Raw genomic sequence first — 13738 nt, 5'->3', positions numbered from 1 at the left:
TAATTGTACGGAGAATATGTATATTCACAGCTTTTTATGTTCGTTTTTGGGTCTAAAATACTCATAAAAGACCTCAAAAATTAATAAATATTTCACTAAGTATAAAAATATTCAGCTTATTGTCGATATTTGAGGTTAAAAAACACACTTTTTAGGGTCCTCAACACATATTATATTTCTTGAATATCACCACTTCTTGTACTTAGATGAAATTTTTTAGCTTTAATAGTTGTTTATGAATTCAAATGTCGTAGAAAACTAATAAATGACTAGAAATTATTTTTCTTAATTAAAAATTATATTTAGCTTATGATACAGATTTAGGGTCACAAAATACGTTATTAGGGACCTTGAACACGTATAAAAGACCATCAAGAATACTCAAAATAAATATCTACGGCTTTTGATAGTCATTTTTTGGTCTAAAACAAGTAAAAGGACCCTTAAAAATTAACAATTTTTTACTATGTAATATAAAATTCAGCGTAGTGAAAATATTTAAGGTCACAAAATACTTTATATAGGGTCAAAAGCACGTGTTATAGCTTCTTATAATTATCAATAATTGTACGGAGAATATATATATTCACAGCTTTTTATGTTCGTTTTTGGGTCTAAAATACTCATAAAAGACCTCAAAAATTAACAAATATTTCACTAAGTATAAAAATATTCAGCTTATTGTCGATATTTGAGGTCAAAAAACACAATTTTTAGGGTCCTCAACACATATTATATTTCTTGAATATCACCACTTCTTGTACTTAGATGAAATTTTTTAGCTTTAATAGTTGTTTATGAATTTAAATGTCGTAGAAAACTAATAAATGACTAGAAATTATTTTTCTTAATGAAAAATTATATTTAGCTTATGATACAGGTTTGAGGTCACAAAATACGTTATTTTAGACCTTGAACACGTATAAAAGACCATCAAGAATACTAAAAATAATTATCTACGGCTTTTGATAGTCGTTTTTTGGTCTAAAATACTCATAAAAGACCTCAAAAATTAACAAATATTTCACTAAGTATAAAAATATTCAGCTTATTGTCGATATTTGAGGTCAAAAAACACACTTTTTAGGGTCCTCGACACATATTATATTTCTTGAATATCACCACTTCTTGTACTTAGATGAAATTTTTTAGCTTTAATAGTTGTTTATGAATTTAAATGTCGTAGAAAACTAATAAATGACTAGAAATTATTTTTCTTAATGAAAAATTATATTTAGCTTATGATACAGGTTTGAGGTCACAAAATACGTTATTTTGGACCTTGAACACGTATAAAAGACCATCAAGAATACTAAAAATTATTATCTACGGCTTTTGATAGTCGTTTTTTGGTCTAAAATACTCATAAAAGACCTCAAAAATTAACAAATATTTCACTAAGTATAAAAATATTCAGCTTATTGTCGATATTTGAGGTCAAAAAACACACTTTTTAGGGTTCTCAACACATATTATATTTCTTGAATATCACCACTTCTTGTACTTAAATGAAATTTTTTAGCTTTAATAGTTGTTTATGAATTTAAATGTCGTAGAAAACTAATAAATGACTAGAAATTATTTTTCTTAATGAAAAATTATATTTAGCTTATGATACAGATTTAGGGTCACAAAATACGTTATTTTGGACCTTGAACACGTATAAAAGACCATCAAGAATACTAAAAATAAATATCTATGGCTTTTGATAGTCGTTTTTTGGTCTTATACAAGTAAAAGGACCCTTAAAAATTAACAATTTTTTACTATGTAATCAAAAATTCAGCGTAGTGAAAATATTTAAGGTCACAAAATACTTTATATAGGGTCAAAAGCACGTGTTATAGCTCCTAATAATTATCAATAATTGTACGGAGAATATGTATATTCACAGCTTTTTATGTTCGTTTTTGGGTCTAAAATACTCATAAAAGACCTCAAAAATTAACAAATATTTCACTAAGTATAAAAATATTCAGCTTATTGTCGATATTTGAGGTTAAAAAACACACTTTTTAGGGTCCTCAACACATATTATATTTCTTGAATATCACCACTTCTTGTACTTAGATGAAATTTTTTAGCTTTAATAGTTGTTTATGAATTCAAATGTCGTAGAAAACTAATAAATGACTAGAAATTATTTTTCTTAATGAAAAATTATATTTAGCTTATGATACAGGTTTGAGGTCACAAAATACGTTATTTTGGACCTTGAACACGTATAAAAGACCATCAAGAATACTAAAAATAATTATCTACGGCTTTTGATAGTCGTTTTTTGGTCTAAAATACTCATAAAAGACCTCAAAAATTAACAAATATTTCACTAAGTATAAAAATATTCAGCTTATTGTCGATATTTGAGGTCAAAAAACACACTTTTTAGGGTCCTCGACACATATTATATTTCTTAAATATCACCACTTCTTGTACTTAGATGAAATTTTTTAGCTTTAATAGTTGTTTATGAATTTAAATGTCGTAGAAAACTAATAAATGACTAGAAATTATTTTTCCTAATGAAAAATTATATTTAGCTTATGATACAGATTTAGGGTCACAAAATACGTTATTAGGGACCTTGAACACGTATAAAAGACCATCAAGAATACTAAAAATAAATATCTACGGCTTTTGATAGTCGTTTTTTGGTCTAAAACAAGTAAAAGGACCCTTAAAAATTAACAATTTTTTACTATGTAATCAAAAATTCAGCGTAGTGAAAATATTTAGGGTCACAAAATACTTTATATAGGGTCAAAAGCACGTGTTATAGCTCCTAATAATTATCAATAATTGTACGGAGAATATGTATATTCACAGCTTTTTATGTTCGTTTTTGGGTCTAAAATACTCATAAAAGACCTCAAAAATTAATAAATATTTCACTAAGTATAAAAATATTCAGCTTATTGTCGATATTTGAGGTTAAAAAACACACTTTTTAGGGTCCTCAACACATATTATATTTCTTGAATATCACCACTTCTTGTACTTAGATGAAATTTTTTAGCTTTAATAGTTGTTTATGAATTCAAATGTCGTAGAAAACTAATAAATGACTAGAAATTATTTTTCTTAATGAAAAATTATATTTAGCTTATGATACAGATTTAGGGTCACAAAATACGTTATTTTGGACCTTGAACACGTATAAAAGACCATCAAGAATACTAAAAATAAATATCTATGGCTTTTGATAGTCGTTTTTTGGTCTAAAACAAGTAAAAGGACCCTTAAAAATTAACAATTTTTTACTATGTAATCAAAAATTCAGCGTAGTGAAAATATTTAAGGTCACAAAATACTTTATATAGGGTCAAAAGCACGTGTTATAGCTCCTTATAATTATCAATAATTGTACGGAGAATATATATATTCACAGCTTTTTATGTTCGTTTTTGGGTCTAAAATACTCATAAAAGACCTCAAAAATTAACAAATATTTCACTAAGTATAAAAATATTCAGCTTATTGTCGATATTTGAGGTCAAAAAACACACTTTTTAGGGTCCTCAACACATATTATATTTCTTGAATATCACCACTTCTTGTACTTAGATGAAATTTTTTAGCTTTAATAGTTGTTTATGAATTTAAATGTCGTAGAAAACTAATAAATGACTAGAAATTATTTTTCTTAATGAAAAATTATATTTAGCTTATGATACAGGTTTGAGGTCACAAAATACGTTATTTTGGACCTTGAACACGTATAAAAGACCATCAAGAATACTAAAAATAATTATCTACGGCTTTTGATAGTCGTTTTTTGGTCTAAAATACTCATAAAAGACCTCAAAAATTAACAAATATTTCACTAAGTATAAAAATATTCAGCTTATTGTCGATATTTGAGGTCAAAAAACACACTTTTTAGGGTCCTCGACACATATTATATTTCTTAAATATCACCACTTCTTGTACTTAGATGAAATTTTTTAGCTTTAATAGTTGTTTATGAATTTAAATGTCGTAGAAAACTAATAAATGACTAGAAATTATTTTTCCTAATGAAAAATTATATTTAGCTTATGATACAGATTTAGGGTCACAAAATACGTTATTAGGGACCTTGAACACGTATAAAAGACCATCAAGAATACCAAAAATAAATATCTACGGCTTTTGATAGTCGTTTTTTGGTCTAAAACAAGTAAAAGGACCCTTAAAAATACCAATTTTTTACTATGTAATCAAAAATTCAGCGTAGTGAAAATATTTAGGGTCACAAAATACTTTATATAGGGTCAAAAGCACGTGTTATAGCTCCTAATAATTATTAATAATTGTACGGAGAATATGTATATTCACAGCTTTTTATGTTCGTTTTTGGGTCTAAAATACTCATAAAAGACCTCAAAAATTAATAAATATTTCACTAAGTATAAAAATATTCAGCTTATTGTCGATATTTGAGGTTAAAAAACACACTTTTTAGGGTCCTCAACACATATTATATTTCTTGAATATCACCACTTCTTGTACTTAGATGAAATTTTTTAGCTTTAATAGTTGTTTATGAATTCAAATGTCGTAGAAAACTAATAAATGACTAGAAATTATTTTTCTTAATGAAAAATTATATTTAGCTTATGATACAGATTTAGGGTCACAAAATACGTTATTTTGGACCTTGAACACGTATAAAAGACCATCAAGAATACTAAAAATAAATATCTATGGCTTTTGATAGTCGTTTTTTGGTCTAAAACAAGTAAAAGGACCCTTAAAAATTAACAATTTTTTACTATGTAATCAAAAATTCAGCGTAGTGAAAATATTTAAGGTCACAAAATACTTTATATAGGGTCAAAAGCACGTGTTATAGCTCCTAATAATTATCAATAATTGTACGGAGAATATATATATTCACAGCTTTTTATGTTCGTTTTTGGGTCTAAAATACTCATAAAAGACCTCAAAAATTAACAAATATTTCACTAAGTATAAAAATATTCAGCTCATTGTCGATATTTGAGGTCAAAAAACACACTTTTTAGGGTCCTCAACACATATTATATTTCTTGAATATCACCACTTCTTGTACTTAGATGAAATTTTTTAGCTTTAATAGTTGTTTATGAATTTAAATGTCGTAGAAAACTAATAAATGACTAGAAATTATTTTTCTTAATGAAAAATTATATTTAGCTTATGATACAGGTTTGAGGTCACAAAATACGTTATTTTGGACCTTGAACACGTATAAAAGACCATCAAGAATACTAAAAATAATTATCTACGGCTTTTGATAGTCGTTTTTTGGTCTAAAATACTCATAAAAGACCTCAAAAATTAACAAATATTTCACTAAGTATAAAAATATTCAGCTTATTGTCGATATTTGAGGTCAAAAAACACACTTTTTAGGGTCCTCAACACATATTATATTTCTTGAATATCACCACTTCTTGTACTTAGATGAAATTTTTTAGCTTTAATAGTTGTTTATGAATTTAAATGTCGTAGAAAACTAATAAATGACTAGAAATTATTTTTCTTAATGAAAAATTATATTTAGCTTATGATACAGGTTTGAGGTCACAAAATACGTTATTTTGGACCTTGAACACGTATAAAAGACCATCAAGAATACTAAAAATAATTATCTACGGCTTTTGATAGTCGTTTTTTGGTCTAAAATACTCATAAAAGACCTCAAAAATTAACAAATATTTCACTAAGTATAAAAATATTCAGCTTATTGTCGATATTTGAGGTCAAAAAACACACTTTTTAGGGTCCTCAACACATATTATATTTCTTGAATATCACCACTTCTTGTACTAAGATGAAATTTTTTAGCTTTAATAGTTGTTTATGAATTTAAATGTCGTAGAAAACTAATAAATGACTAGAAATTATTTTTCTTAATGAAAAATTATATTTAGCTTATGATATAGGTTTGAGGTCACAAAATACGTTATTTTGGACCTTAAACACGTATAAAAGACCATCAAGAATACTAAAAATAATTATCTACGGCTTTTGATAGTCGTTTTTTGGTCTAAAATACTCATAAAAGACCTCAGAAATTAACAAATATTTCACTAAGTATAAAAATATTCAGCTTATTGTCGATATTTGAGGTCAAAAAACACACTTTTTAGGGTCCTCAACACATATTAGTTTTCTTGAATATCACCACTTCTTGTACTTAAATGAAATTTTTTAGCTTTAATAGTTGTTTATGAATTTAAATGTCGTAGAAAACTAATAAATGACTAGAAATTATTTTTCTTAATGAAAAATTATATTTAGCTTATGATACAGATTTAGGGTCACAAAATACGTTATTTTGGACCTAGAACACGTATAAAAGACCATCAAGAATACTAAAAATAAATATCTATGGCTTTTGATAGTCGTTTTTTGGTCTAAAACAAGTAAAAGGACCCTTAAAAATTAACAATTTTTTACTATGTAATCAAAAATTCAGCGTAGTGAAAATATTTAAGGTCACAAAATACTTTATATAGGGTCAAAAGCACGTGTTATAGCTCCTAATAATTATCAATAATTGTACGGAGAATATATATATTCACAGCTTTTTATGTTCGTTTTTGGGTCTAAAATACTCATAAAAGACCTCAAAAATTAACAAATATTTCACTAAGTATAAAAATATTCAGCTTATTGTCGATATTTGAGGTCAAAAAACACACTTTTTAGGGTCCTCAACACATATTATATTTCTTGAATATCACCACTTCTTGTACTTAGATGAAATTTTTTAGCTTTAATAGTTGTTTATGAATTTAAATGTCGTAGAAAACTAATAAATGACTAGAAATTATTTTTCTTAATGAAAAATTATATTTAGCTTATGATACAGGTTTGAGGTCACAAAATACGTTATTTTGGACCTTGAACACGTATAAAAGACCATCAAGAATACTAAAAATAATTATCTACGGCTTTTGATAGTCGTTTTTTGGTCTAAAATACTCATAAAAGACCTCAAAAATTAACAAATATTTCACTAAGTATAAAAATATTCAGCTTATTGTCGATATTTGAGGTCAAAAAACACACTTTTTAGGGTCCTCGACACATATTATATTTCTTAAATATCACCACTTCTTGTACTTAGATGAAATTTTTTAGCTTTAATAGTTGTTTATGAATTTAAATGTCGTAGAAAACTAATAAATGACTAGAAATTATTTTTCCTAATGAAAAATTATATTTAGCTTATGATACAGATTTAGGGTCACAAAATACGTTATTAGGGACCTTGAACACGTATAAAAGACCATCAAGAATACCAAAAATAAATATCTACGGCTTTTGATAGTCGTTTTTTGGTCTAAAACAAGTAAAAGGACCCTTAAAAATACCAATTTTTTACTATGTAATCAAAAATTCAGCGTAGTGAAAATATTTAGGGTCACAAAATACTTTATATAGGGTCAAAAGCACGTGTTATAGCTCCTAATAATTATTAATAATTGTACGGAGAATATGTATATTCACAGCTTTTTATGTTCGTTTTTGGGTCTAAAATACTCATAAAAGACCTCAAAAATTAATAAATATTTCACTAAGTATAAAAATATTCAGCTTATTGTCGATATTTGAGGTTAAAAAACACACTTTTTAGGGTCCTCAACACATATTATATTTCTTGAATATCACCACTTCTTGTACTTAGATGAAATTTTTTAGCTTTAATAGTTGTTTATGAATTCAAATGTCGTAGAAAACTAATAAATGACTAGAAATTATTTTTCTTAATGAAAAATTATATTTAGCTTATGATACAGATTTAGGGTCACAAAATACGTTATTTTGGACCTTGAACACGTATAAAAGACCATCAAGAATACTAAAAATAAATATCTATGGCTTTTGATAGTCGTTTTTTGGTCTAAAACAAGTAAAAGGACCCTTAAAAATTAACAATTTTTTACTATGTAATCAAAAATTCAGCGTAGTGAAAATATTTAAGGTCACAAAATACTTTATATAGGGTCAAAAGCACGTGTTATAGCTCCTAATAATTATCAATAATTGTACGGAGAATATATATATTCACAGCTTTTTATGTTCGTTTTTGGGTCTAAAATACTCATAAAAGACCTCAAAAATTAACAAATATTTCACTAAGTATAAAAATATTCAGCTCATTGTCGATATTTGAGGTCAAAAAACACACTTTTTAGGGTCCTCAACACATATTATATTTCTTGAATATCACCACTTCTTGTACTTAGATGAAATTTTTTAGCTTTAATAGTTGTTTATGAATTTAAATGTCGTAGAAAACTAATAAATGACTAGAAATTATTTTTCTTAATGAAAAATTATATTTAGCTTATGATACAGGTTTGAGGTCACAAAATACGTTATTTTGGACCTTGAACACGTATAAAAGACCATCAAGAATACTAAAAATAATTATCTACGGCTTTTGATAGTCGTTTTTTGGTCTAAAATACTCATAAAAGACCTCAAAAATTAACAAATATTTCACTAAGTATAAAAATATTCAGCTTATTGTCGATATTTGAGGTCAAAAAACACACTTTTTAGGGTCCTCGACACATATTATATTTCTTAAATATCACCACTTCTTGTACTTAGATGAAATTTTTTAGCTTTAATAGTTGTTTATGAATTTAAATGTCGTAGAAAACTAATAAATGACTAGAAATTATTTTTCCTAATGAAAAATTATATTTAGCTTATGATACAGATTTAGGGTCACAAAATACGTTATTAGGGACCTTGAACACGTATAAAAGACCATCAAGAATACCAAAAATAAATATCTACGGCTTTTGATAGTCGTTTTTTGGTCTAAAACAAGTAAAAGGACCCTTAAAAATACCAATTTTTTACTATGTAATCAAAAATTCAGCGTAGTGAAAATATTTAGGGTCACAAAATACTTTATATAGGGTCAAAAGCACGTGTTATAGCTCCTAATAATTATTAATAATTGTACGGAGAATATGTATATTCACAGCTTTTTATGTTCGTTTTTGGGTCTAAAATACTCATAAAAGACCTCAAAAATTAATAAATATTTCACTAAGTATAAAAATATTCAGCTTATTGTCGATATTTGAGGTTAAAAAACACACTTTTTAGGGTCCTCAACACATATTATATTTCTTGAATATCACCACTTCTTGTACTTAGATGAAATTTTTTAGCTTTAATAGTTGTTTATGAATTCAAATGTCGTAGAAAACTAATAAATGACTAGAAATTATTTTTCTTAATGAAAAATTATATTTAGCTTATGATACAGATTTAGGGTCACAAAATACGTTATTTTGGACCTTGAACACGTATAAAAGACCATCAAGAATACTAAAAATAAATATCTATGGCTTTTGATAGTCGTTTTTTGGTCTAAAACAAGTAAAAGGACCCTTAAAAATTAACAATTTTTTACTATGTAATCAAAAATTCAGCGTAGTGAAAATATTTAAGGTCACAAAATACTTTATATAGGGTCAAAAGCACGTGTTATAGCTCCTAATAATTATCAATAATTGTACGGAGAATATATATATTCACAGCTTTTTATGTTCGTTTTTGGGTCTAAAATACTCATAAAAGACCTCAAAAATTAACAAATATTTCACTAAGTATAAAAATATTCAGCTCATTGTCGATATTTGAGGTCAAAAAACACACTTTTTAGGGTCCTCAACACATATTATATTTCTTGAATATCACCACTTCTTGTACTTAGATGAAATTTTTTAGCTTTAATAGTTGTTTATGAATTTAAATGTCGTAGAAAACTAATAAATGACTAGAAATTATTTTTCTTAATGAAAAATTATATTTAGCTTATGATACAGGTTTGAGGTCACAAAATACGTTATTTTGGACCTTGAACACGTATAAAAGACCATCAAGAATACTAAAAATAATTATCTACGGCTTTTGATAGTCGTTTTTTGGTCTAAAATACTCATAAAAGACCTCAAAAATTAACAAATATTTCACTAAGTATAAAAATATTCAGCTTATTGTCGATATTTGAGGTCAAAAAACACACTTTTTAGGGTCCTCAACACATATTATATTTCTTGAATATCACCACTTCTTGTACTTAGATGAAATTTTTTAGCTTTAATAGTTGTTTATGAATTTAAATGTCGTAGAAAACTAATAAATGACTAGAAATTATTTTTCTTAATGAAAAATTATATTTAGCTTATGATACAGGTTTGAGGTCACAAAATACGTTATTTTGGACCTTGAACACGTATAAAAGACCATCAAGAATACTAAAAATAATTATCTACGGCTTTTGATAGTCGTTTTTTGGTCTAAAATACTCATAAAAGACCTCAAAAATTAACAAATATTTCACTAAGTATAAAAATATTCAGCTTATTGTCGATATTTGAGGTCAAAAAACACACTTTTTAGGGTCCTCAACACATATTATATTTCTTGAATATCACCACTTCTTGTACTAAGATGAAATTTTTTAGCTTTAATAGTTGTTTATGAATTTAAATGTCGTAGAAAACTAATAAATGACTAGAAATTATTTTTCTTAATGAAAAATTATATTTAGCTTATGATATAGGTTTGAGGTCACAAAATACGTTATTTTGGACCTTAAACACGTATAAAAGACCATCAAGAATACTAAAAATAATTATCTACGGCTTTTGATAGTCGTTTTTTGGTCTAAAATACTCATAAAAGACCTCAGAAATTAACAAATATTTCACTAAGTATAAAAATATTCAGCTTATTGTCGATATTTGAGGTCAAAAAACACACTTTTTAGGGTCCTCAACACATATTAGTTTTCTTGAATATCACCACTTCTTGTACTTAAATGAAATTTTTTAGCTTTAATAGTTGTTTATGAATTTAAATGTCGTAGAAAACTAATAAATGACTAGAAATTATTTTTCTTAATGAAAAATTATATTTAGCTTATGATACAGATTTAGGGTCACAAAATACGTTATTTTGGACCTAGAACACGTATAAAAGACCATCAAGAATACTAAAAATAAATATCTATGGCTTTTGATAGTCGTTTTTTGGTCTAAAACAAGTAAAAGGACCCTTAAAAATTAACAATTTTTTACTATGTAATCAAAAATTCAGCGTAGTGAAAATATTTAAGGTCACAAAATACTTTATATAGGGTCAAAAGCACGTGTTATAGCTCCTAATAATTATCAATAATTGTACGGAGAATATATATATTCACAGCTTTTTATGTTCGTTTTTGGGTCTAAAATACTCATAAAAGACCTCAAAAATTAACAAATATTTCACTAAGTATAAAAATATTCAGCTTATTGTCGATATTTGAGGTCAAAAAACACACTTTTTAGGGTCCTCAACACATATTATATTTCTTGAATATCACCACTTCTTGTACTTAGATGAAATTTTTTAGCTTTAATAGTTGTTTATGAATTTAAATGTCGTAGAAAACTAATAAATGACTAGAAATTATTTTTCTTAATGAAAAATTATATTTAGCTTATGATACAGGTTTGAGGTCACAAAATACGTTATTTTGGACCTTGAACACGTATAAAAGACCATCAAGAATACTAAAAATAATTATCTACGGCTTTTGATAGTCGTTTTTTGGTCTAAAATACTCATAAAAGACCTCAAAAATTAACAAATATTTCACTAAGTATAAAAATATTCAGCTTATTGTCGATATTTGAGGTCAAAAAACACACTTTTTAGGGTCCTCGACACATATTATATTTCTTAAATATCACCACTTCTTGTACTTAGATGAAATTTTTTAGCTTTAATAGTTGTTTATGAATTTAAATGTCGTAGAAAACTAATAAATGACTAGAAATTATTTTTCCTAATGAAAAATTATATTTAGCTTATGATACAGATTTAGGGTCACAAAATACGTTATTAGGGACCTTGAACACGTATAAAAGACCATCAAGAATACCAAAAATAAATATCTACGGCTTTTGATAGTCGTTTTTTGGTCTAAAACAAGTAAAAGGACCCTTAAAAATACCAATTTTTTACTATGTAATCAAAAATTCAGCGTAGTGAAAATATTTAGGGTCACAAAATACTTTATATAGGGTCAAAAGCACGTGTTATAGCTCCTAATAATTATTAATAATTGTACGGAGAATATGTATATTCACAGCTTTTTATGTTCGTTTTTGGGTCTAAAATACTCATAAAAGACCTCAAAAATTAATAAATATTTCACTAAGTATAAAAATATTCAGCTTATTGTCGATATTTGAGGTTAAAAAACACACTTTTTAGGGTCCTCAACACATATTATATTTCTTGAATATCACCACTTCTTGTACTTAGATGAAATTTTTTAGCTTTAATAGTTGTTTATGAATTCAAATGTCGTAGAAAACTAATAAATGACTAGAAATTATTTTTCTTAATGAAAAATTATATTTAGCTTATGATACAGATTTAGGGTCACAAAATACGTTATTTTGGACCTTGAACACGTATAAAAGACCATCAAGAATACTAAAAATAAATATCTATGGCTTTTGATAGTCGTTTTTTGGTCTAAAACAAGTAAAAGGACCCTTAAAAATTAACAATTTTTTACTATGTAATCAAAAATTCAGCGTAGTGAAAATATTTAAGGTCACAAAATACTTTATATAGGGTCAAAAGCACGTGTTATAGCTCCTAATAATTATCAATAATTGTACGGAGAATATATATATTCACAGCTTTTTATGTTCGTTTTTGGGTCTAAAATACTCATAAAAGACCTCAAAAATTAACAAATATTTCACTAAGTATAAAAATATTCAGCTCATTGTCGATATTTGAGGTCAAAAAACACACTTTTTAGGGTCCTCAACACATATTATATTTCTTGAATATCACCACTTCTTGTACTTAAATGAAATTTTTTAGCTTTAATAGTTGTTTATGAATTTAAATGTCGTAGAAAACTAATAAATGACTAGAAATTATTTTTCTTAATGAAAAATTATATTTAGCTTATGATACAGGTTTGAGGTCACAAAATACGTTATTTTGGACCTTGAACACGTATAAAAGACCATCAAGAATACTAAAAATTATTATCTACGGCTTTTGATAGTCGTTTTTTGGTCTAAAATACTCATAAAAGACCTCAAAAATTAACAAATATTTCACTAAGTATAAAAATATTCAGCTTATTGTCGATATTTGAGGTCAAAAAACACACTTTTTAGGGTCCTCAACACATATTATATTTCTTGAATATCACCACTTCTTGTACTTAAATGAAATTTTTTAGCTTTAATAGTTGTTTATGAATTTAAATGTCGTAGAAAACTAATAAATGACTAGAAATTATTTTTCTTAATGAAAAATTATATTTAGCTTATGATACAGATTTAGGGTCACAAAATACGTTATTTTGGACCTTGAACACGTATAAAAGACCATCAAGAATACTAAAAATAAATATCTATGGCTTTTGATAGTCGTTTTTTGGTCTAAAACAAGTAAAAGGACCCTTAAAAATTAACAATTTTTTACTATGTAATCAAAAATTCAGCGTAGTGAAAATATTTAAGGTCACAAAATACTTTATATAGGGTCAAAAGCACGTGTTATAGCTCCTAATAATTATCAATAATTGTACAGAGAATATATATATTCACAGCTTTTTATGTTCGTTTTTGGGTCTAAAATACGCAGAAAAGACCTCAAAAATTAACAAACATTTCACTAAGTATAAAAATATTCAGCTTATTGATGATATTTG

This window comes from Plectrocnemia conspersa, unplaced genomic scaffold, assembly GCF_051122295.1.
Source record: "Plectrocnemia conspersa isolate PC_06_02 unplaced genomic scaffold, ASM5112229v1 ptg000006l, whole genome shotgun sequence".
Lineage (NCBI taxonomy): Eukaryota > Metazoa > Arthropoda > Insecta > Trichoptera > Polycentropodidae > Plectrocnemia > Plectrocnemia conspersa.
The sequence above is the reverse complement of the archived record's forward strand: the minus strand, read 5'-3'. Positions refer to the sequence as shown.